Source organism: Scyliorhinus torazame, chromosome 21 (assembly GCF_047496885.1).
Source record: "Scyliorhinus torazame isolate Kashiwa2021f chromosome 21, sScyTor2.1, whole genome shotgun sequence".
Classification (NCBI taxonomy): Eukaryota; Metazoa; Chordata; class Chondrichthyes; order Carcharhiniformes; family Scyliorhinidae; genus Scyliorhinus; species Scyliorhinus torazame.
Window position 1 is genome coordinate 108016272 of NC_092727.1, and position 24201 is coordinate 108040472.

Sequence of the window (24201 nt, forward strand, 5' to 3'; positions counted from 1 at the left end):
ACTGTCGAGTGCAGGGGGGTGATGGTAACCCGCAGAGAGCTGAATGCCAGTGCTTCTTGATCTATGCTATAGTCTGACCCCTGCTGGTCTACTGAGTGCTCGCTCAGACCCATCACCTTTACGTGGTATGTCCGGGCTGGGGGGGCGGGATTGCATACCTGTAGAGATGAGGCCTAATCAGAGGGCTGGAACTGGGGGGAGCTGGTGGCCACCATCCCCACTCCATGGGACGGATCCGGATTTGTACCCAGTGCCCCTCCTCCCTCTCGGTGCCCAGAGGACCCCGGGGACCCCTTGAGCCCGATTACTCCTGCGTAGTTTGGCTCTGTCAGCACCATCGTGTCGATGCCCTCAGTGAGGCTCCTCAGTGATTGGGCCATGCTCTGCAGCGCCTCGGCAATGCCCACCTGTAGCTGGGACAAGCTCTGCAGCACCTCGGCCATTCCCATCTGAGAGCGGGATGTGTCCCGCTGAACCCCATCAAGGTCAGCCTGATACTGGGTCACGACCAGCAGGTCCATAGCCAATTGTAGGAGTCCCACAGGCTACAGGCACAGGAGATGCTGCCGGCAAACACTACTAGGGTGGCAACCACAATGGAGGGCCTGGTGCACGACGTCAGCAGTATTAGTGGACGTGTCCAAGGCGTAGATCAGTCAGCGACAGCCATGGCTGACGGCCTCGGTAGAATGTCTAGCTCGCTGGGGGGGACATGACCCAGTACAAGTAGATCTTGATGGAGCCAGTCTCAGATGGGAATTGCTGAGGCGCTGCGGAGCATTGTCATTGGTGATGAATGTAGGATTTTAGATATATTGGATTGTAAATATTTGGCCCAGTAAAAGCCTGGGTTAAGGTGTATTTAACTGCTGCAGTCATGTTTTTAAAGGAATCTTGGTTGAAAGACAATAATTATTTTAGGAGCCTATGGTGAAATTAACAGCAGCGTCAATGCGTTCAACTCTGCATGTACAGTAAATGCCATTGGCATATCATTAGTGTGCCTGATATGGTATTTTCAAGGGGCCTCCACGATTCTCGCCTCCACTGGGGGTCACTCCCGACGGCAAGGTTCACTTATGCCTTTAAAAATTGAGGAATAGGCGCATGGCTGATGAGGGGGAGAGAGGAGGTAGGACACGGAGAGGTGAACCCATGGGCTGCCGGTCCTGACACTGGTGGGCTGGCTGGCTGGGGGGAGCCCTGTCAGGTTCGGCGGGGGAAGGGAGGGGTGGCGGCGGACGGGCCGTGGAGCCAGGGTGACTGGGGCGGTTTCCATGGGACTGGAGGGGTTTACAGGCATCGACTGCAATTTCTGCAGCCTGCAAGGTAGCCATCTTGCTGCGCACCCCACTGACCACACACCTTGGCCCCTGGTTCTGCAGAGTGACACCGGCCATATGGGTGCCCCCACCTTACCACCCCTGCACCTCACCCTCCGCCATACCAACCCCTCCTTAACCGGCCACAACCTGTCGGTGGGGCATCAGGCAGCCCACCCAGGGGCAATGCCCACAGTAGCCCCTCCAGGGGGGTGTCAGACAGGGGCTTTGGAGCATGCCGCTGACAAGGGCATCACCAGCCAACAGTATCCCTGACGGCAGGGTTGAGCGCCAGAGCGAGAAACCCCCACGGTGCCTGGAACCAACGAGGCCAGAGGTGTGAGGATGGGGGAGGCCCACACGTACCACTGAAGAGCACACACCGACTGCAGTTGTTTAGCAATGTTAACACATTTATTTCCTGTTTCGATAATTGAACAAAGCTATTATTTAAACAATGTTCCATGGAAATTCTGGAATGACCTGGTTTAGGGTGGAATGCAAAATCTCTATTTATGTGTGATGACGTTCACGGATAGTTGTTTTACATTACTGGCACATGTTTTGTGGAAGTCATTTATTTTAAATAAATACACTTCTGAATGAATATTAATGATTGTTAATCATTTTTATTTGACTTGCGATGAACCCTTCGATGAATTCAAGAGGGTGTTGTCACAGCGTTTATGAATACTGACAGGCTGGAGTTTAACAGGCGCATTGTGAAGGTTCTTTACTGAAAATGGCAATCTGGGAATCCACATAACAATGTTCACATTTCAAAATAATTATGATTTTCAAATTCTCTTTCCAGCAGTCAAAATTCAGGCAACAGATGTCGTACTGTAAGAGCTCTCAACATTACAGACAGTATTTGGTTCGTACTATTTATGAAACTGATTTCCTGGATTAGTCATTGGGTACATCTCTATGGAAACATGCAGGACCAGGTGACAGAAAAATTTGCATAATTGCCCTGTGAAAATCAGCTGCTAAACAGAAACCCGGGGCTTGAGTTTAACTCCCAGCACCGGCTGGGAATCAAGTGTTTGGCGAAAGTTAAAATGAGATCAATTAGTCACCGTTTCTGATCCTGCTGTATTGCCGCTGTCCCAAAGGTTAACCTGCTCCTCTGAACAGGCATCTGTCAGAAATTAAAATTAAATTTGCCGGAGGATCATAGGCAGCGTTCCCCTTTGAGGAGGGAGAGCTGACTGGTGGTGATTTAACCTGAGGATCACCACACCTCAGGCGAGGGGCAAGGTTGAGAAGGCGGGGTCTTCATGGTGACCTCAACGAGTACAAGAATTGAACCTGCGCTGCTGGCCTCACTCAGGATCAGTGACCAGCCGTCCAGCCAACTGAGCTAATGGACCTCCCAGGAACGTTATGATAAAGACCTGTTTTGCAAAATTGAGTTGGAGGCCTGAGGAGGGGAATGAACAGTTTCCCCGCCATGCTAAACATTCGAGGAGATGGATCGAGGGCCAAAATCTAAGCTAAGTTCAAAACAGTGACCGAAAGGGCCAACAAATTTCTGGCTTTTCTCTCAAGGGTACCAAAATATTACATTTCTATAGAATTCCTGAACAACCCTCTCAGGTGCTGAAAGTCCAGATTATGTTTGTGTATGACATCACTGTTGCTGGACGCCAGACAGCTGCCGGCAGAATTAGGTTAACAACAGGAAAGGCTAAATCTTTGTGGCCAGCTATCTTCAAGGTCAGCAGCAAGAGAAGTTACTTGACAGCAAAATCCAGGCATTAAGGTATATATTGAAGTCAATCGCAATTGCTACAGAAAGCGGAGGAGTGAAGGGTTATCGCCACATGCCAAAGATTTACCAACCTCATACACTTTATACTACGACATATAGTTTTTAAAATAAAATTCAAACATTGGCCCTTTTTTTGCCTCTGAGTAGGCTGAAGAGAGATGCGCAAATTCCTGGCTCCGTGAAGCTTCCCTTTAAAAATGGTGAGGCACGATCAATTGAACAAAGACTTGAGTTGGATGCAACTGAGGCTTTATTGCTCTAAGATGTGTGGCCTCCCGCAGCGGCTGGCGAAATGGCTGCTGAATGTAGGACACGTACATTTATACTCCGCCTACTGGGCGGAGCCAGCAGGCAGGGACTACCGGCGAACCTGTCGTACAGGTCCTACCTTACATCATCTAATACAGGTGCAACAGTGGTTTACCACAAATGGCAGCTCTGTATTCCATTCTGCTGGGGGAGTGGGTTGGATTCAGAGTCAAGCCATTCAACCCCGGAGTGAATGTGTATGTTGTCAGCCATGGAGGTTGGTTGTTTGGAAGCTTTGCCTCTGTGCTCCAGTACCTTGTCGAATTAAGTAAAAAAAATGATTGGAACAAAAACCAGCCCTCCAACTCTCGTCCCCCCTCACTCCCCGTGGTGTCTCAATCCCATATATCACCTCATGCCCTCCACCCACCCCCATGATTCCACATACTCCTATGCCAACCCATGTGCCCAGAGGTGGATTTACACTTGGTGGCTCCCCTGCGCTCACCTTCACTTCTGCCCTCCCCCGATGACACCATGCCCCTCCTAATCCCGCCCACCCTCGTGCCATAGAACACAGAGGAGCAAGCCACAAAAATGCACAAATTGATCACTGCTTTTGTGTATTTTCACTAGTAAAAACACACCTGTACTGATATTTGCCGAACTGAAATCCAGGCTTCCCTCTCATCAAAATGACAGTAAAGATGGTCAATATTGTGATGTGTGCAATATTGTCAATGCCTTGAGGCGAGCAAACATGGAGCTTACTGATGAGTAATGAGATGGAAAGATCAGCCAACGTTATCACTGCAGCCCAGACTAGTGTGAGGCAGAATGAGTCAGTCCCATGCAGGACCAAATACGTCAATCGACAAGGTATATATGCTGCCACTCTGTATATTTCAGTCTCATTCAGTTTCGAAAGTGAACATCCTTACTTCCTCTCACAGAATCAAAGAAGTTATTGTTGTAAATTCACAGGAGTGGAGAGTGCCCAGTGAGTTAAAGCCCAATATCAGTGGCTCTCCGTAATTTTGGTGGGTGGGGTTGACTGTGCAGTTTGTGCACTAGTTCAATAGTTCTGTCTTTTTCCCTAGCTTTGTCCTCTTGCCTCGCCACCAATTTTCAACAATTTTGACAGCAGAATTGATAAGTCGTTTCATATTGCGAATGAAACTGATCTTGATTTTAATGCGTTTCCTGAAAGAGCAGATGTTTGCACAGTCAATCCCAAATTTATTCAAGCTCTGCAAAAATTGGATTCGTGTTTAACTATTGAGTTGTGATGCTGCATTTCAAACACCAGTCACCATACTCTTCACCTGTCCATTCCCTCCTCACAAACTCTCTCCCCCTTCAAAAATATAACCCAGCCCTTTCACGCTCACCCTCCCTGTAGGTCTGTAATCCCGGCTAACCCGCCGCCCCGTCTCCCCCTCACATGTTCTCCTCCCCCAGGTTTCCCCACACCCTTACACTCTTCCCCCTCACCCCTCATCCACTCACACTCTGCCATTCTAAGAATATCACTAACCTTGCTGGCCTGGGGTCTTCAAGGCAGCTTCCAGTCTCACTCGCCGTCTTCTCATTCGGTAGGGCTTGCTTCAGTGCTTTGCGCCTCGCTGTGACAGGCTGGCCTGCCCTCAGCTCTGGCTGTGTCGAGTCGCCCCTCGCCTGCTCCCCTGGCTGCTCCGCAGCTGCTGATCAGCTGGCTCACCTTCTCTTGTGGCTTTGGCCTGACGCCTCACCTCTCTGTTGCTGGCTGGCCTGCCCTCAGGCTGGGGCGAGAAACCTGCAGGTTGTGGTAGTCACCACTGATGTATATATGTATATATAGGATGTTGATATAGGAGCTTTACGGTAAGGCCCTGTACTACAGGTACGGGGGTAGATCCCTGCCTGCTGGTTCCGCCCAGTAGGCGGAGTATAAATATGTGTGCTCCCAGTACAGCAGCCATTTTGTCAGCTGCTGTAGGAGGCCACACATCTCAGTGTAATAAAGCCTCGATTACATCCTACTCTCGTCTTTGTGTAATTGATCGTGCATCACAGGTTGCGCCTTTTTTCGCAAAAGTAAAACACAGCATCTTCTGCCTCTGCCTTTTTCCATCTTTGCCTAGTCGCCTCTCGTTCCTTGCATGTGTGCACCTCCACATTCGGACCAACCTGTTTTCCTGTTCCAGGGGGACTCCAGAATCTGATGTCGCTCTGCATCGACTGCTGATAGGCTCATTTTGAGCCTGCTTACAAATACAGAATTATCAAGCTCTCACTGGTGTCCACAGACACCAGTCGGCTAGGCTCCCCCATTGGTTGGGGCCCTGTGCCTAGCACAGTGTATTCCATTGCAAATTAGCTTCTGCATGCCCCGATACTTGCCTGCCATGGCCTTTCTCACCCCCAATACCTCTCACATCCTCAAGGCTAATCATAGTCCTTCTGCTAACTGAGAGCCAGCTCATGCTAACCTCGAGCCATCACTCTCTGCCTTTAGCCCTTTCATACCATGTCACCGAGTATGCTTTGATACTTCTTTGACAGCTTTTCGAGTTATTTGAAAGCTGATGCACGATCAATGACCACTAAAGCGAGGTTGTAGTCCAACTGAAGGCTTTAATAAGCTAGATGTTTCCCCCAGCAGCTCAGGTACTTAATGACGGCTGCTGGGGTGGCACGGGTTCTTATACTCCACCTATCAGGGGCGGAGCTATCATACATTCTACTAATAGAGAGCATACAGTTTCCACCAATGGTGCTTTAGCCTGTCAGGTACCGTAATACCTATAATACCACATTCACCCCTGTTAAAAAAGAGTCCGGCGGGGGTGGTGGTCTGAAATGGCTCCAATGTCGCACAGTTCTACTATGGCCTGGGCCTCCTTTTCGACTGAGGAGTGGCGGATTTCGGAAGCATGGAGGGTACGGGAGAAGAAGGCCATGGTTCTGCCCGCTTGGTTGAGGGATACCGCCAGTGCTACGTCGGACGCATCGCTCTCGACCTGGAAGGGGAGGGACTCGTCGATGGCGTGCACGTGGCCTTTGCAATGTCTGCTTTGATGCGGCTGAAGGCCTGGCGGGCCTCTATCGACAGGGGGAAAGTTGTGGATTGGATCAGGGGACGGGCTTTGTCTGCGTAGTTGGGGACCCACTGGGCGTAGTAACTGAAAAAACCTAGGCACCGCTTCAGGGCCTTGGGGCAGTGGGGGAGAGGGAACTCCATAAGGGGGCGCATGCGTTCAGGGTCGGGGCCTATAACTCCATTTCGCACTACATAGCCGAGAATGGCTAGACGGTCGGTGCTAAACACGCATTTATCCTTATTGTATGTTAGGTTAAGGATTTTAGCGGTCTGGAGAAATTTTCGGAGGTTGGTGTCGTGGTCCCGCTGGTTGTGGCCGCAGATTACATTATCGAGATACGGGAACGTTGCCCGTAAACCGTACCGGTCAACCATTCGGTCCATCTCGCGCTGGAAGACCGAGACCCCGTTAGTGACACAAAAGGGAACCCTTAAGAAGTGATAGAGCCGCCCGTCTGCCTCAAAGGCAGTGTATTTGCGGTCACTAGTACGGAGGGGTAGCTGGTGGTAGGCGGACTTGAGGTCCACCGTGGAGAAGACCTTATAATGTGCGATCCTGTTTACGAGGTCGGATATGCGGGGGAGTGGATACGCGTCCAGCTGCGTAAACCTGTTGATGGTCTGACTGTAGTTGATGACCATTCTATGCTTCTCCCCGGTCTTTACCACCACGACTTGAGCTCTCCAGGGACTGTTGCTAGCTTCAATGGCCCCTTCCCTCAGTAACCTTTGGACCTCTGACCTAATAAAGATCCGATCCTGGGCACTGTACCATCTGCCTGGTGGTGACGGGTTTGCAATCCGGGGTGAGGTTCGCAAACAGGGAAGGCGGGTCGACTTTAAGGGTCGCGAGGCCGCAGACTGTAAGGGGGGATATAGGGCCGCCGAATTGGAAGGTCAGACTTTGAAGGTTACACTGGAAGTCTAAACCCAGGAGTGTAGCCGCGCAGAGGTGGGGAAGAACATAAAGGCGGAAATTTCTGAATTCCCTTCCCTGGACTGTGAGGTTTGCTAAACAGAACCCCTTTATCTCTACAGAGTGAGAACCGGAGGCTAGGGAGATTCTTTGATTAACAGGGTGGATAAAGAGGGAACGGCGCCTTACCGTGTCGGGGTGCATAAAGCTCTCCGTGCTCCCAGAGTCGATCAGGCAGGACGTCTCGTGGCCTTTGATGAAGACGGCCGTCGATGCTGTTGAGTGTTCGAGGTCGAGTTTGAGCCAGGGTCACCGAGGCCAGATGCAGTAGTTGTGGATTTCGTTCAGGCAGTGTGTGGTCGGCCGAGCTGGGGTCCTGGGGCATCCAAGATGGCGTCTCCCATTAGTCGCACATGGTGGTCGCGGGTGGACAAAATGGTGGCGCCCATCCGTCCAGCGTAGTGTCCGAGGGACAAGATGGCGGCGCCCGGGGTCCACACGTGGGCCTGGGATACGGGGTTGGCGGCGACCACTGGCCGCCCGGGGCCCCTGGAGAAGTTCGCTGTGGCAGTCCGGAGTCGCCGCTGGAGACCGTGGCAACCGCTCATGCCTGGCAGATCCCCACAAAATGGCCCTTTTTGCCACATCCCCTGCAGATGGATGTGCGGGCCGGGCAGCGCTGGCGGGGGTGTTTTCCTGCCCGCAAAAGAAGTAGCGGGGTCCATCGCGGATGGCGGGCCGCCTTACAGCGCAGGCCTGCGGAGAAGTGGGGAAGGTCTCTGGGGCAGCCGCTGCGGGATTCCATGCTGCCCAGGGGGCCGCCGCGTGGTCAGGCATGTAGGATCAGGCGTTCTTGGAGACAACATCCATGAAGCCTGCAAGGGCCCGTGCCTCCCTAAGTCCTAGGGTGTCTTTCTCCAAAAGACGCTGGCGGATTTCTGAAGAGCTCATACCTGCTACAAAGGCGACCCGGATTAGGAGTCCGTGTGCTCGCTCGTCGAAACCTGCGGGCAGCCACAGCTTCTGCCCAGCACCAATAGCGCACGGTAGAATTCCTCCAATGATTCCTCGGGGTTTTGGCGTCTTGGTGCACGCAGGTGACAAGCGTAGACCTGATTTACTGGCGAATATAGTATCCTTTTAAAAGTTTGATTGCTGCATCAAAATCTTCCGCCTCCTCAATGAGGGTGTAGATCTCTGGGCTTACTCTTGAGTGCAGGACGTGCAGTTTCTGTTCCCCCGAGAGTGTGCCTCCAGCCATCTCAAGGTAGCCTTTAAAACACGCCAGCTAGTGCTTAAAAATCGCCGCTGAGTTTGTCGCATGAGGACTGAGTTGCAGACACTCCGGCTTGATTCGGAGCTCCATTCTTTATACTTAGTTCTAGCTTATTAAATTGATGCACGATCAATAACTACTAAAACGAGGTTGTCGTACAACTGAAGGCTTTAATAAGCAAGAACTGATCCCCAGCAGCTCAGGTACAGAATGAGGGCTGCTGGGACGGCACGGGTTCTTATACCCCACCTATCAGGGCGCAGCTACAATACTATACAGCCAATGGTAAACCCCTAGGTTTAACCAATGGTACTTCAGCCTCTCAAGTACCGTAATACCTGATAATACCACACTGCCTCATGACAAACCAAAGTTTAAAAAAAAAACTTTCTTTCACTTTATTTGCATTTTAAACATATTTATAAACACTAAACACGAATAATATGAAACACTAACCTACCAAACAAATGGCTCCCAATGCCGCCTGTCTCTGTTCGATGATCCTGGACCCAGAAATAAAATTGAAAATAAAAAGGCGTAAAAACGTACCTAGGGGCAGGTCGACCAAGTTAATGCTGCCCCTTTAATTTGCATTCAACTGGTCAGCGCATCGCTCAATCTGTCCCCAAAAAATCAGGCCGGGTGTTTGAATGCTCGGAAACTTCCAGCGCATGTGTGGCGGTCCAGCTACTTCAGCTGGGACCCGAAAGGAAGGTACAGACCATTATGACGCACAAGCTCCAACAACAGTGTGAAACATTTAATGGACAAGATGGTGCTTTGCTGTTCATATGGTTGTTCATATATTTGCTGAATTTTTATCCTGTTTATTCTGACCTGTAAAATATATCTTGCTACTTCTCAACGTCTTATTTTAACTGACAAATCAATGGTGCACACTGAAAAACCCTGTCCAACTGGGGTTAGGAGCCGGGAGGCATAGGCTATTGGCCTGAGTCTCCTGTGACATTCCTGCAGAAGTACGGCAGCAAGTGTGCTTGGACCTGCGTTAGGGCCTGTTTTAACTCTGAGGCAGCCTGTGTGTCTGGTGCTCATTCTGAAAGGGCAGCGGCTTTGGTGGCAAAACCTTGATGTGGTTTCGGCAGTACCCCACAGTTGAGTCTTCCAAGCTGAACGCACAGACGAAAGTAGAAATCACAGGACAAGCTTTATTTTGAGACAATTACAGTCCCTCTCCACTCCCCTAAGGGTCTCCTTCTCTTGCAGTTAGGCCGGGGTTTTTATACAACTGGGGCACTCCTTGTAAAAGGGGAAGGCTTGTCTGTCTTAAAGAGATATTCCCGGGAGGGCATGGGAAATCGTATAGTCCTGATCCCGGGACCTCCATTGGGGTTATAACACTCCACCCCCCCCCCAACGTCCAGAGCAACGCCCACATCCATGGGTAAGTGTGCCGGACCTTTCGACCTTCTTGTCTGTGGGTGGCGTGCAGGCACTGCCCTCGTGGCTTCGGGAGGCGTATATCGGGCCGGTGAGTTGTGTTTACATGACGAGCGTCTGGGTGGCGGCGGCAATGCTGGCGTGGCCGCGGGAGCCAACACGAGCACCACCAGCGGTGGCAGAATGTCCATTTCCGATTCGGAGTTGGATGATTCTTCATCCGACATCTCAGAGTCCTCAGAAATTACCGCTGAATCCTCGGCAACCGGCGGAGGCGGGAGCATTGGTGCTAACAGGGGTGGCTGGGGCAACAGTGAAGACGTGATGCCTGAATCAACGGCCGGTATGGTGGGAGTGTCCCACATGCGGCTGCAGAGATGTTCCACGTAGCAATTAGACTCGCTGCCCTGTGCCAGTATTTGGTACGAAACTGGACCTGTTTTTGCCAGCACGATACCCGGGGTCCAAGTGGCCCCTCCGCTGAAGTTCCGGATGTGTACTGCGTCTCCCGGTGCGAAATCGCTCATTGGCCTGCGGCCATCTATGTCTACCTCGATTCGGTCCTGAGCGTGGCGAACCTTTCCGCCAAGATCCGGAAGGAGGAGACTCAAATGGGTGCGGAGGCGGCGACCCATCAACATCTCGGCTGGCGCGATGCCCGTCATGGCATGTGGGGTTGTCCGGTAGTAGAATAAAAGCTTGCAAAGTGGGAACCCCATGGTCCCGATGTTTGTTTTTTCATGCCGAGCTTAAAAGGTTGTCCTGCCCGCTCAGCCAACCCATTCAAAGTTGGGTGGTATGGGGTGGTCCTCACGTGACGGATCCCGCTGGCAGGCATGAGTGCTGCAAATTCCACCCTCGTAAACACTGTACCATTGTCTGACACCAGAACCTCAGGTGTGCCCTGCGTGCTGAAAATGTGCCAGAGTTTATGGTAGTCCAGGCCATCGTCGCCTGCATCTTGAGGACTTCCATCCACTTTGAGTTGGCATCAATGAGGATGAGGAACATTGCTCCTTGAAATGGGCCCGCAAAGTCAAAATGTCGGTGAGATCATGGACGCCCTGGCTATTCCCAGAGGTGGAGCGGATGAAGAACTTGGACATCAACCGCCTGGTACAGTTCTCCGACTGAGCGGCGCCGGTTGTCCCGGTCATGAAACTGGATGGAATCGTACGTATCTGTGGCAACGATAAAATTATGGTCAACCGTTTATCTTGACTGGACTGTTACCCCATTCCCAGATCGAGGACATTACGCAAAGCTCAGTGGGGGGCGCACATTTAGGAAATTTGACATGAGTCACGCTTACCTTTAGTGATGTCGTGGAGCTGAGATGATCGATGTCCAACTTCAACAACCATCTTCCCTTGAGCCAAGTATGACTCCAACCAACAGAGGGTTTTCCCCCTGATTCTCATTGACTCAAGTTTAGCGAGGGCTTCTTGATGCCAAACTTGGACAAAAGCTGCCTTGATGTCAAGGGCGGTCACTCCCACCTCACCTCTGAAGTTCGTGACTGTTGACAGGATGGAAATAGCAAATCCTTGTTATCATTACTTTCTCTGCAGGGAAAATTATCAAAAGAAAAATCACAGAATTCCAGAATTGTTAAGGCCATTCAGCCTAACCACTTTGAACTGGCTCTCACAATGAGCATTATGATTTAATGACGTTTCCCTGTACCATTGCACATTGCTTCTGTTCAAATAGTCATCTAATGCAGGGGTGCCCAAACTGGGTTCTACGGAACCCCATTGTCAATATGGTTGGAAGCCACACTCTGTGCAGGCACCTTTTTATTGCATGTTCCTTCATGAAAATTGGAAATCCAACACCAGTGGCACGCAAAGAAAATTCTACCTAAATAAGTTCGAGTCCGGGACTTGGAGCAGGTCTGTTCCTGCTGCTAGAAGGGATGGTCACATTAAAACAGGAAAGTCAGCCCATGAAAGGGACAGAGTACATTTATTATTATGTCTCTTTCTTTGCAAGGAGAGAATGAAAATTGGTTGAAGGCAGACTTAATCATAATTGCTGCTTTATGCAGTAAATTTCCACTTAACATTAACTTGGTTAACATTGTTTTACTTTCACCTTGTTAATAAAGTGCCGTCACTATTGTTATGGGCCAAGGTTAGAGAACCCCAAAGAGGATCATGGAGTTCACCTGGCCCACAACTTTTAATAGATTGTGGTATGGGGAGCACACGGCCCACTCTACAGGTGTGGTACAGCAGAAATGGAAAAGTATTTTGTAAAGCAAAACAATGTTTATCCAATGAACTCAAGTTAACCTTTTTCAAATATACAGTGAACATCTTAGCAACCATCAATTCAAATATAACCCCCAAAGAACACAACACTAAGTAATCCTTAAACTGTCCTTTTAACATCCATAAGACGTTAAAAAAAACTTTAATCAGAAGGACATCAGGTTAAAGTCACTACTGAGGGCAGTTATTAGTTTTAAATAACGAAAGGATCTTACAGTCTTTAGATTACAGAGAGAGAGACTCATACACCTTCTGGCTGTGACTACAGATATCCAGCTCTGAAAACGAAACTAAAACTCACCCTGCAGCAAACAGCCTAAAACAAAAGTAAAAAGCTGACAGACAGCCCAGCTGCACCCACACTCTGACATCACTGATAACTACCCATTTCTTAAAGGTACATTTCTTAAACACTCATTTCTTAAAGGTACTCTCACATGACACCTCCCCACAAGAAAAAATAAATAAACCATCAACTTAAAGATGGTTTCATTTTTCACCTTTTCACCATCCTTTAGGAAATGCACAAAGTAAATATACTTTATCGTTAAAAAAAACATTTTTTGTTCTTCCTCCAACTGAAATCTTTCTCGATTGACAGTCTCTTTGAACAAGAAGGTCTCTGCACGGTCCATCTATTTCTCTACAACTCGGCATGTCTCTTTAAAGTCAGATACTTTCGTTCAATCTGATCACAGAGTCCCTTGTAATTCTCCAACACAAGAGCTTTGGTTATCACAGCTTTCAGGCCGTCAAATGCCTGTTGAAACTCCCCTGTCCACTGAAATTTTTGACGTTTCTTCAGCAAATCCAACAGTGGAGCAACCATGCTACAACAATTTGGCACAAATGTTCGATCAAATCCACTCATGCCAAGAAATCACATTATTTCCCATATTATTTCCCGTCGTCTTGAGGGTATCGGAAACTCCTCAAGGAAAGAGACTTTATCTCCACTGGCGAAACTACGAACTTTGGATTTCTTGTCCGCAACCCGTTTCATCACATTTTGTGCAACTTTCAAATGTTGTTCATCCATTCACCTGCTCTATTTAATCGTTCCCTAAAATTTGACACGTAATCCAATAATGTAAGTTCCAATCTCTCACTCACCAATTTTTCCTTAATCAATTTCAGTGGTCCTCTTACGTCATGACCAAAAATTAGTTCAAAAGGACTACATTTGGTTGACTCATAGGTGCATCCCTAATTCAAACAGTACGAATGGAATTCCTTTATCCCAATCCTCTGGATAATCATGACAATAAGCACTTAACATTGTCTTTAATGTCTGATGCCACCTTTCTAACGCTCCCTGTGATTCTGGATGGTACGCAGTTGATTTAAATTGTTTTATTCCTAAGCTACCCATAACTTCTTTGAATAACCTTGAGGTAAAATTTGATCCTTGATCCGATTGTATTTCTGTGGGTAGTCCATATCGAGTAAAGAATTTAAGTAACTCCTCCACAATCCTTTTAGCTGTAATATTACATACTGGAATGGCCTCTGGAAACCTAGTAGACACATCCATTATCGTCAAAAGATATTGATTCCTACTTTTCATTTTAGGAAGCGGTCCAATGCAATCAATTAGGACCCTTGTAAAACGTTCCTCAAATGCTGGAATGGGGATTAAGGGCACTGGTTTTATCACTGCTTGAGGTTTCCCTATCATTTAACATGTATGACATGATTGACAAAATTGAACTACATCTTTATGTAGTCCAGGCCAATAAAAATGGTTCTGGATTTTAGATTGAGTTTTCCTTTTTCCCAAATGACCTCCCACTGGTACCTCGCAACATCTCATTTCTATACCCTACCAGCAATACTACTTGAAGAAAGTTTGCCCACTTTTTGTCCGCCTGCATATATAAAGGTCTTCATTTTCTCATCAAGTCATTACTTTTACGGTAATAACACTCTGGTATACACTCAGATTCCTCTTTCGTGTATGCTTTCTGATACATCCGTTTTATTTCTACATCTTTCTGTTGTAACTCCGCCAATTTTCCAGAACTAAAAATATCCGCCTCATCCTCCACCTGTTCTTGTTCTTTTTCAACCATCTGATCAAAAATCGTTTCTGATAATTGCACTTCAACTTCATCTTCACTCTTTGATTTCTCCTCTTGGCTTAACCTGTGACTTTGCGACCTTGTTACTACACAATCCGGAAAAATCCCAGGATATTCATCCTTCAACACTTCAGTTGTCTGATTTCCCACTGGCTTATCAACCACAGTAGACATCACTCCCACCTGCGATGCAGCTATATCATTACCCAGATAAACTGTATTCCTGGACAAGATAGTTTCTCTATTACTCCTACTACTACTTCACCACTCTTCACTGGACTTTCCAACCATACCTTATATAATGGAACACTACGCCTCTCACCCTGAATTCCACATATCACCACTTTTTCTGGCAACAATCTTCCCAAACTACATAACTCCTCATCTCTTACTATTAAAGATCGACTTCTTTACCTGCTCCTCCTGATACACATGTATAAACGTTACCCACACAAGTAACATTTTTTAAGAGATCTGGCACCTTCTTATCAATCACCTGTTGATCAGGCTGTACAATCTTTTGCAGCTCCTTCGCTTCACTTGGGCTTTCCTTTACAACTTTCACAAACCCCACTGTCTTATCCTGTTTTACCACATCATCCTTCCCAGTGCTTTTCTTCAACCACCAACACTGTGACTCTACGTTTATTTCAGTGAAAACATTTGAAACTTTTCATTTATTTTCCACCCTCCTGGATTTCTTTTTTAATCTGAGGTACACTCTCCTTATTATCTCCCACCAGATCACCTTTACCTCCATCATGTGAGTATTTCTCATGTCCCCAGTTTCTATCCTTCACAGGCTGAAACTGATGTTGGAAACCAAGCTTTGATTTATGAACTAATTCATAATCATCTGCTATTTCTGCTGCTAACCTTGCAGTTTTAACCCTCTGCTCTTCCACATGAGTTCTCACTACATCAGGAATTAAATTGTTGAACTCCTCCAAAAGTATAATTTCTCTGAGAGCTTCATACGTTTGGTCTATTTTCAAAGCCCTTATCCACCTATCAAAATTACTCTGTTTGATGCTTTCAAACTCCATGTATGTTTGACCAAATTCTGTCCGTAAATTTCTAACCTTTTTCTGTAAGCTCAGGCACTACTTCATATGCACCTAAGATGGATTTTTTCACCTCCTCATACGTCCCAGATACCTCCTCCGGTAGTGATGCAAACACTTCACTAGCCTTACCTAGCAGCTTTGTTTGAATCAGTAATACCCACATGTCCTGTGGCCATTTCATTTGTTTAGCCACCTTCTCAAGTGAAATGAAAAAGGCTTCTATCTCCTTCTCGTCAAACCTTGGCAATGCTTGGACATATTTAAATCGATCCCCACCAAGCCTTCGACTTTGACGCTCTTTCTCACTATCCTCATCATTATGCAAATCACCTGCAAACTTACTACTCAGACCACCCACATTTTCCTCCAGAACATTTTTATATACTACACACAACAGAGGTCCCAGCACTGATCCCTCCGAAAAACTATTAGCTACAGATTTCCATTCTGAAAAACATCCTTCCACCGCTACTCTCTGTCTTCTTTAACTAAGCCAGTTCTGTATCCACCTAGCCAGCCCACCCTGAATCCTGTGTGATTTTACATCCACAGCCCTTCCCTCATCAATTTGTTTTGTCACTTCTTCAAAAAACTCAATCAAGTTGGTGAGACCTGACCTTCCCATACAAAACCATGCTGCCTGTCACTAACTAGTCCATTTTCCTCCAAATGTGCACATATCCTGTGCCTCAGTTTCTTTTCCAAAAGCTTCCCCATGACTAATGTCAGGCTCACTGGCCTATAAATTGCTGGATTATCCCTGTTTCCTAGCATTAGGGGCTAGGGCACAAACCTGTAGATACATGTTCACCAGGTCACAATAAACACCTGTTCATAAATGTTTCAACCTGCCTCGGTGCTCTGTCAGAATGGTGTGAATAAATGTGAAGTAAACCACTTCAGAAGGAAAAACAGAATGCCAGAGTATTATTTGAATGGTGATAGACTGTGAATGTTGAATGACAAAGGGGCCTGAGTGGTCTTGTATGTCAATCACTAAAAGTAAGCATGCAGGTACAGCAAGCAGTTAAGAAGGCAAATTGCATGTTGGCCTTCATTGCAGGAAGACTTGAGTAAAGAAGCAAAGATGTCTTACTGCAGCTGTACAGGACATTGGTGCGACCACACCTGGAGCATTGTGTGCAACTTTGGTCTCCTTACCTAAGAAAGGATATGTTTGCCATAGAGGGAATGCAAAGATGATTCAGCCTGATTCCTGGGATGGCAAGATTGTTGCTTAAGGAGAGATTGGGTCAACTAGGCCTGTATCTTCTGTAATTTAAAAGAATGATAGGAGATCTGGTATTGATGGAATTGGCAATGCTCGTTTCTCCAGTACACAGCTTGCTCGAGGCCCTACATGAGGTCCTGTGGCTTGACAGTATTGCTGCCTCTGCTGGTGGCAACCGAAGAGGCGGTAAATCAGTACTCATAACAATAGTTGAATTGATGCAGTCCTTATTTTCTCACTAAGCTTATTTAAACAGTCACATAGGTTTTAAGACTCACACCTTGCACGTAAACACACTACCCGGTAGAGAGAATTTTGTCAGGTTCACGTTTGAGGATGTCGCTGTGAGTTTCCAAACTCCGGTCTTATCTTGTGAATGTTGATCCCAGGGTGATAGCTGCTGAATCTCAGAAGTCCCGGCTATTTTATAATGTTTTAGTTCACAGTGTATAGTTCATTCATGGAAAAAGTCCTGGGGACTACAGGCCTTATTCATCCTTGAGAGAGCCTTGCTCTCGCTGTTCCAAAATAAAGTCTTCGCAGCAAAATCTTCAGTTGTAAGCCTTCATTCTGTCTGATCCCACTAAATTCATTATGCAGAGAGTTGCAGGTTTTCTCACACACACAAATCTGTTGACCTCTTTTACCATTGTTGCTCATGGCACAATGTTAGTCATTGTAGTACCCTCAATAACGACACAAGAGTGTAGAATGGTAAATGAAGGCTTTAATAAGCAGAGAACTAGTCAGTGACCGAGACGTGCGCTTACTGAGTGCCACCTACAGGGCATCACCTTATATAAGGCTCCCTGGTGGGCGGAGCCGGAGGCGGAGTTCCCCAGGGTTCCAAACCCGGTCTTAAAGAGGCATCACCTACATGGTGTTAAGGATACAGTAACCATTCGTCACAGTCATCTTGCCTACTCAGCAACAGTCAGCTGTTATTAGAGTCCAATAACAATTTGTTGCTCCATTTTCTGCTGCAAGTGTTTCTCGAGTGTACTCTGCTGAAGTGACTGCTATTCCTCTTTTCTGCCTTCAATGATGGGAAAGCTATTTTATTCCCTTAAAATACATGGTTCGCAGACTATTGCCACCATGTATTAATATCTGACTGGGCTCTGGGTGCCTTTTATAGAAGACAGCTGGAAACCACAGCAGAGTATTATTTGTTGCAAAATATTGAATATTTCTTGACTATTTAATGACAGACATAAGCAGGACTCCATTCAAACCTGCCTCCCTCAGGTTCCAGTTCATTCGATCTTTCATCATCTGACATAATTGAAGATGCACTCCAGATATTAGCACAATGGCTATTAACCAATTATAATACAAAGTCTTCCCTTGATCATTGGTATCAGTGGTCCCTAGCCCTTCCTGCCCTCTGCTTCATCCCTAGTTTCCCTTTGTGAGACTGAATGAGAGATTGATTGAATGTGCAATATGCAAACATGTTAGTGAGCATGAGTGTGAGTGAATGTTTGTGTGTGAGAATGAGTGAGTGAGACTGAGTAAGTGAGTGAGTGAGTGTGTGTGAGAGAGAGATAAAATGGATGTGTGTGTGTACAAGAGTGAGTGTGAGAGAGGGTGAGTAATTAGGAAATTGTGTGTGAGTGAGAAAGGGTTGAGTGTGTATGAGAGCAAATGAGAGTGTGTGCATGACAGTGAGCAAGTGAGTGCATGTGTGTGTGTGTATAAGTGAGAGAGTGAGATTGTGTTTGTGTGTGAGAGAGTGGGTGTGTATGTGGGAGAGAGTAAGAGTGAATGTCTGTGTGTGAGAGTGTGTGTGTGAGAGTGTGTGTATGTGAGAGTGTGTGTGTTTGAATGTGTGTTTGTGAGACAGTGGGAGGAATCCTCGCCCCCCATTTTTGGTGGGCAGGATTGGCGACAGGGGCAGGTAATCCAACGGGAGTCGCCAAATGGCTTTTCCGCCGTTGGGATTTCCCATTTCAATTGTGCCCTGCCAAAGAATTAATGGGGTCATGAAGCCATTAAAGACAAGAATCTGGTGAATGATCCTTGCTGGGAGCGCAAAGGTAAGTCCAGCCCCCAGGGGGGAGAGGGTGATGTCTGGGCAATACCCAAGCATGGAGCATGGAGGTGAGGTTAGGCCACAGCTAGAGTACTGTGTGCAGTTGCACATTATAGGAGGGATGTGATAGCACTGGAAAGGATGCAGAGGAGATTTACCAGGATATTGCCTGTGTCATGTGAGAGTACTCTTTCAGAAATGGGTGTTTAAGAAATGTACCTTTAAGAAATGGAGCTGCTCAGGTTACAGGAGTGATGTCAGAGTATGGGTGGAGCTGAGCTCCACTTCTGCTTTTTAGTTTCACTTTGAGAAAGCTTGGGTGTGTCTGTGTTTTTCAGTGAGCTGAATCTGAAGTTAAAAGTGAGCTGCACTGCTGTTGGTCTCTGCCATCCAAAAACTATCTATGGATCATTTGGTGAATTCAGAAGAAGTATAAATGCTTTCAGTCTTGAATGTAAACCCTGATGCGCTCCTGTTTGGAGGTTTGTTAAGTCTTTTGGATGTTAAAAGAACAGCATACAGATTACTTAGTGTTGTATTCTTTGGGGGGTGTATTGATTTACTGGTTGCTAAGATGTACACTGTTTGTTTTAGAAAGGTTAACTTGAGTTCATAGAATAAACATTGTTTTGTTTTAAAAAAAACACTGGTCCATGTCTGCTGTACAATACCTGTAGAGTGAGCCGTGTGCTCCCCATACCACAATCTAGCAAAAGTTGTGGGTCAGGTGAACTCCATGATACACTTTGAGGTTCTCTAAACCCTGACCCATAACACCTGGGCTGGAGAGTGTTAGTTATTGTTGCTAACTTTTGGTTGGTTCTTAATTTGTAATTTGCTCTGTTTGTTTAACCTTTGCTCTCGAGTCGCCAGGTATCTTTATGATACCGCCACGAGGTTCAAGTTCAAGTAATGATCAATAACTCAACACACCAATTAGTAAGATTCAAATCAAAACACATTTATTATACACAGTAAATCATTACTCATGCATAAACTCTACTTTCTAGACTATTCCTATCACTAAAAGGCCCCTACTTAGCTTTGGAATTGGCCCACCAGGTCAGGGGAACAAATGGCCTTTCGTTCAGGTCCTGAGTCTGCAGGATTCAAAAGCTGGTATGGACTTGTAGCTAGGAACGCCTATCTCGTAGCGAGCGTTGACTTGAGACTTACTTGGTTGATGTGGCCGCTTGGGCAGTTCACTCTCAGGGTTGATTCGCGTTGTTGAGTGACCCTGCCAAGAAGGACGATTTGAACTTGGGGGCTTTAATTTATAGTCCCCAGGGTCTTCCCGTCCTTCGGGATGGACCCCGTACCTGGTTCCAAATGATTGGACTGCGTTCCGATCATTTTGATCGATTTCTCCAACACTGGAGTTGTTCACTGATCGCTGGGCGGTCCCTATATGTCCGTTGGCCTTCCTTTGTCTTGGCTCTTGCTGGCGCCGAGGAGTCTGGCTTGGCTTTATTCACCTTAACTGTTGCAATTGTGCATTTGAATTGCTCATTACTATGCAGATGGCTGCTGGTTTCAGTGCTGTCTGGTTTTTTACAGGTTTCAATACACATGATTTCTGTACTTGCTAGTCTTTGCCTGAGTTGGCTGAATTTCCCTTCAGTCTTTGAGGTTCTCCATTTTAAGTCGGGAAGTGGCCAACCCAGGTGGCTACATTATGAAGAGAGATTGCATAGAATTGGATTGTTTTCCTTGGAACAGAGGAGACTGAGAGGGGGGACATGATTGAGATGTATGAAATTCTGAGGGCATAGGTGGGTTAGACAGGAACAAACCTTCCTCTTGGTGGAGGGGTCAATGACAAGGGGGCATAGATTTAAGGAGCAGGAGATTGAGAGGGGGTGTGAGGAAAAACATTTTTACCCAGAGGGTTTTGTGAGTTTGGAATTCGCTGGCTGAAAAGGTGGTGGATGCAGAGATCCTCATAACATTTAAGATGCATTTAGATGTGCACTTGCGATCACAGGGCATACAGGGCAATGGGTCAAGTGCTGAAAATGGGATTAAAATGGATAGATGATTGTTTTTGACCGGCGCAGACAGAATGGGCCGAAAGGGCTGTATGATTCTATGACTTTATGACTATGACTACCCTGGCAGTGCTCGGGCACTGCCACCTGGTACTTCACACAATGCCAGGGGGCCATGCTTGGGCACTAAAAGAGGAAAATTCCTGAACCGTGTCAGAGAGCAGTGCCAGGGAGGATGGCTTCTGATGGGGAGGCCTAAGCAGTGGGGGGTTGCCTGGGAGGTGTGTGGGGCAGGTGGGGGGGGAGTGTGCATGATGGGGGGGGGGGGGGGGGAGCGTTTCTCACCACTTCTCCCTCCTGAGTTCACCCTTCATCAATAAAACAGAAAATTCTGTGTGTGAGAATGGGAGCTTCTGAGACGAAAGAGCGTGTGTATGTTTACGAGAGAAAGAAAATGAAAATGAGTAGTCCCAGAGGACGAGAGGCTGCTTTCTCTTTGAGAGAGGGAGATAACTGGTGGTGATTTAACCTGAGTGAGAGAATAAGGGCAGGATTCTCCGGCCCACATTCCTGCTCCGACCGGCCGGCAGGATTCTCCGTTACGCCAGCCGGCCAATGGGATTTCCCATTGTGGGGCCGTCGGGAAAACCCCGGGCGCCGGCATAACGGAGAATCCCGCCGCCGGAGAATTCCGGCCTAAGTGTGTGCGTGTTTTTGAGAGAATGAGTACATTAGAGAGTCGGGGTGGCTGGATTCTCCGATTTCGAGATGGCATGGAGATAGTGGTGTTTTACGACAGGAAAACAGCCAACAGCTGCACCGATTTAGCAACTCTAAATGGGCTAGCACCATCGACACGTGGAACGCAACCGATTCCATGTAAAATGACTCCGAATTTGTCGGGACCATGATTGGCGGACATGAGGCTCACACACCGCAGCCGCAATTTGATGATCCACCCCCCCCACACACACACACACACACACACAGCGTTCCAGTCAACAAGATGGCTGGAAGGAGAGCAGTGCCCCGGTTCAGGGACGCTGAGCTGGACATCCTCCTGGACGCCGTGGAGGAGAGAAGGATGACCATGTGCCCTAGCCTGGGAGAAAGGCCAGCAGGCGCCGCCACTCGCCGTGCCTGGGCACAGGTGGCAGATGCGGTCAGTGCCATGGGCAACATTGTCCGGACTGGCATGCAGTGCCGGAAGAAACTGCATGACCTCCTCAGGGCGGCCAGGCTGAGTAGGCAACATCTGCCCCTGGCACTAACCCCACCCCCCACACCCATGTAACCCCCCTCCCCCGGGACAGCCGAACCCCCACCCTGCCCCACATGCCAGCACCCATGCCAGCTACAATGGCCGGGTGCCCTGGCCAATGATGCCATCGTCTACCTAATCGCTGGGCTGCTTGCATTGGAAAGTCTAAAGGTGTCATTGTATGTGTTTCCCCACCCCACCAGAATGGTGCCAAGGCATCATCCTGCCCAAAGCGCATGCAGCTGGGTGTGTCCGATCTCCTGGGAGGCCCCCATGAGTGCCGTTCTGTCTGTTCCCCGTTTGTGGAGACCAGTGCTGAACGGCGCTCACCCGAGGACTCCGAGGCGAAGGGGATGAACCCCAAAGCCTCAGGTATCTCAGGAATCTGCACATTAGAGTGGGACAATGGGCGCGATTCTCCAAAAAAATTCTAAGTGTGGTAGCAAGCTTCCTGGCGCTCTGCCCTTTGTGGCCGGCAATGCAATTCAATGTTAATGGGTCCACTTAATGAGGCCTCATGGGCTTCCCACTGCAAATGAAGGCGCGCGAGCTGGATCGCTGGGACCACGCTCGCCAGCCCACCCGCTAACAAGGTTGAGCCGCACTGAAGCTGCACTTGCTCAACCAACCCCAGCCAGCTCGCAACAATGGCACCCAGGAGACCAGCCCCAAGATTTGGCGATGCAGACCTGGGGAGGCTACTAGACATGGTGTAGGCCAAGAGGGATATCCTGTTCCACTGAGAGCCCCGGAGGGTGAGCCATAGGGCAGCCAGTGCTGCCTGGGGCGAGGTGACGGCAGTTGTGAGTTCGGGGAGTGTGACCAGGAGGACTGGCCTCTAGTGACGAAAAAGGGTCAACGGCCTACATCGGGCAGCATGCGTGAGTAGATACCAACACCTCCCCCTCCCCCGCAAGGGAGCATCCACCCCCCAACTCCCCATGTGACCTCAACCCTCCCTTCACACCCCCATTCCCACCACTGTGAACCACGCATGTGGCTAATGATGCCCCCCTCTGTGTCTCCTCAGGTAAAGGTCTCCCATAATCATCGGGAGAGGGCCCAGATTGACGGTGGGCTGCCAGACTTAAGAATCCTCACCTCCTTCGAGGAGCAGGCCCTGGAGGTGGCTGGGGTGGCTGTGGACAGGGCGGTCACCCACGCGGAGGCTGGTGGACGCCGCAGATGGGGAGGGACCACCTGGGGGACCTGTCAAACATGAGCTTTTACTGCCTTATTGACTGACTGACCCATCCCTCCCACTGACCACATGTTAATTCTCCTGCAAGCCCTCCAGCTGACATCGCCGTACCCTCGCCTGCCTCCCATGAGACCAAGGATGCAACCATTATAATCGCGGCACTGCTGTCATCCCCACCCTCCACCAGCGCAGAAACACACACCTCGGTGGGACATATTAGAGGTCAGGCTTCAGGGGCACAATCTGGTGAGCACCACACAGCTGCTGATGTACATCAGGTGGAGGCAGGAACCCCCAGAGACAGCAGTCGGAGGGCTGTTCGATCGCAGGTTGGGACCCAGCTTGATGCTGAGCCTGTGTTACAGAGGTACTCGGAGCTGATGGAGATGACAAGGAGCAGCCGGGACATGCAGAGAGAGAATCTGCATACTCCAGCAGATCCATAGCCGCTTGGAGGAGTCCCAGAGGCTATGGATGCAGGAGATGCCACCGGCAATGCGTGGCACTGGGCCAACACTGCTAGGGTGGCAACCGCAGTGAAAAGCCTGGTGCACGGCGTCAGAACCATTAATGAAGGTGTCCAAGGCGTTGCGCAGTCGGTGATGGCCATCGCTGAGGGTCTCAGCAGAATGTCTGCCTCACTGGGGGATGCCATCCAGTACCAGGCTGACCTTGATGAGGTTCTGTGGGATATGTCCCACTCTCAGATGGACATCACCGAGGCGCTACGGAGCTTGTCCCAGTCGCATGTGGGCATTGACGAGGCGCTACAGAGCATGGCCCAATCACTGAGGAGCATCAACATCATGGTGCGGACCATGGGGAAGCATGAGGGCTGATAGAGCCAGAGGATGCAGGGGCAGCCGGGGCTCAAATCAACTGCCCCTCCATCCCAAGGTGAACCCCAGGGCCCTATGGGCTCCGACAGGGCTGGTTGCCAACCCGGACCCATCCCATGGCCGCATCTTGAAGTCAGCATGCCATGGGGGGGGGGGGGGGGGGGGGGGCAGCATTGGGAAACTGAGGACTCGTATTGTA

The 24201-nt window shown here is 48.6% G+C and overlaps 1 protein-coding gene across 1 annotated transcript in view; it reads left to right on the top strand.

Moving 5' to 3' along the window:
• Positions 1–2502: 2502 nt before the first annotated feature.
• LOC140398479 (galactoside alpha-(1,2)-fucosyltransferase 2-like) overlaps positions 2503–24201 on the top strand; it is a 50507-nt gene continuing 28808 nt past the window's right edge. Inside the window, exon 1 of the mRNA XM_072487208.1 lies at positions 2503–3090. The gene's annotated coding sequence lies outside the window, so the exon portion shown is untranslated. The remainder of the gene's footprint in view (positions 3091–24201) is intronic.